A 2,495-nucleotide genomic window follows, 5' to 3' on the forward strand; every position below is an offset into this window, starting at 1 on the left:
AAAGGGATAGAAGGAGATTAACTTTCATTCTTTCATTTCTTCTTCACACGGGTAATGTAGAAATTGTCACTGCAGTTATCTTCTTCCAGGCTTCTTTTATTTATTTTTTCCTAAGAATGTCAATATTTTATCCTCAAAACTATTAGAATGGAGCAGGGGTGGAGGAGAGATGTCTCTGAGACCATTGTTCACAGGTTTGTGTCTTACCAACGTTCCTGTCACAGACTTTGGGGGCCAGTTTGGCGAGCAAGGTGAGGTCAGGGACATGAGCCTCTTCAGCCTGAAACCATCCGTTTTATGAGCAAGATTATGTATTAATTATCTAAAAGTCGATTAGGAGGCCCTTCTAAATCATTTTGCTTGGACAAAATCTTGTATTTGATTACCATGTAGACGTGATATTCACCTAAACCATCCCTTCAATTCGAAAACACAGCGGGGGTTTCCACAGGATAACCTCAGCCCATTACACACTGTAAACCATTGCCCACCGCAGCTTCATCATGCACACTTTCTTTCATGGGTTGTATCTCCTTTACAGAAACTTGTATACACCCTTCTCTTTGATAGATACTTCAATTAAATTTAGACAGTGCTTTAATTGGCAGATGCCTCCAATGTAGCAAGCTTGATTAACAATATTTATTGCCAGTTTCATGCGGCTTGAGGATCCTTATTTGTCTGAAAAAGAATAATTTGGATGTGATATTACATTTTTCATTTTTTTTTTTTTTTTTTTTTTTTTTTTTTGAGACGGAGTCTGGCTCTGTCGCCCGGGCTGGAGTGCAGTGGCCGGATCTCAGCTCACTGCAAGCTCCGCCCCCCGGGTTTACGCCATTCTCCTGCCTCAGCCTCCCGAGTAGCTGGGACTACAGGCGCCCGCCACCTCGCCCGGCTAGTTTTTTGTATTTTTTAGTAGAGATGGGGTTTCACCGTGTTCGCCAGGATGGTCTCGATCTCCTGACCTAGTGATCCGCCCGTCTCGGCCTCCCAAAGTGCTGGGATTACAGGCTTGAGCCACCGCGCCCGGCCCACATTTTTCATTCTTAAGCAAGTAGCAATCACACTCCATTGATGAAGTTGAATAAAGTCAATTTATACACAATAGTTCACATAATTTCCAAAAACTTATGAAGGTTCTGGAAGCATATTACCATGTATGAGCCATTCATCTATGAAGCATACAGGATAAATCAATACAAATCAACAAGTAAACACTCTGTCATTCATAATTTAGCAAAATATGTTTTGAATTAAAACTAGCATTAGATGTAATACAGGTAGATAACAATTCACAGTGAATTCACACTGTGAATTAATACTCAAGAAATAATAATCAGATCTCTGTTAATAAAATAAAAATTCAAAAAATTTGATAGATATTTTATAACTATTTTGTAAAAGTGAGAAGATAAGTGAGAACACAAAACATCTTCTATAGAAACCTGTTACTATGTCCAGAGATCTAATGCAAACTTCCGTTGCTCTCTATTGATCTCCCTCAACACCATTCTAATATCCCAATAAAGTTTGAATTAATAATTATAAAAATTATCCAGGGCAGCAGACCTAAACTAGGGTTCTATACTATTTGTGCAAATAATGTTGGGTTCTTATGTTTGTTCTACAGGGTCATATTTATTTGAATATTTTATTGCAATATTAACACTGTAAAATCATCATTTAATCTATGGTGACAAGATGGATTATTCAACAAATGTTGTGATAATCTGGCAGCCATTTAGATGAAAACGAATCACAAGTTCACAAACCTTTAGCAAAATAAATTCCAGAGGCATCAACCATGCAAATCAACCAAAATAAATAATGAGATACTAATGGAAAATACCAATTTTGAAAAAACATTGGAGGATAGAAGATCTCTGTAAGCATGAAACAGAAATCAAGGATCATTTTTAAAAGACCAATAAAGGTCATTACCTAAAATATCACCGTTTTCTTCATGGCCAAAAAAATCACCACAAATATATAAAACATGAAAAAAATTGGGGAAAATCACTTATGACAAATATGACACTGGAAGCTTTTATATTCTTAAAGATAAATAATAACAATAATAAAAGTTATATAAACCAATAGAAAAATAACTAAAGGAAATGCCAGAGTTCTCAGAAATCAGAAATGATTTCAATCAACATAAAATGTTACTAATGTCATTCATAAGAAGAAAGAAGGTGAAAATGACAATGAGATACAATTTTACAGAGCAGTTAGTGAACATCAAACTGTTTGAAGACAGTTGTTAAAAGTGTGAGACAGTGTGAGGAAATAGGCATTTTTGTGTACTGTATTGGTTACTAAGATGTATTTAGCAAAAGGACCACAAAATGGAGTGTATTAAAAGCAACTGATGTTTACTTTTTTATTGTGTCACCTCCACCCATGTCAGCGTCATGATGCAGCTCTTCTCCACGAAGTCACTCAGGGATCGAGGTTTATAAGCCCATGTCATTGCTCTTCCACCCACTAGGGAG

Source organism: Macaca thibetana, chromosome 18 (assembly GCF_024542745.1).
Source record: "Macaca thibetana thibetana isolate TM-01 chromosome 18, ASM2454274v1, whole genome shotgun sequence".
NCBI lineage: Eukaryota > Metazoa > Chordata > Mammalia > Primates > Cercopithecidae > Macaca > Macaca thibetana.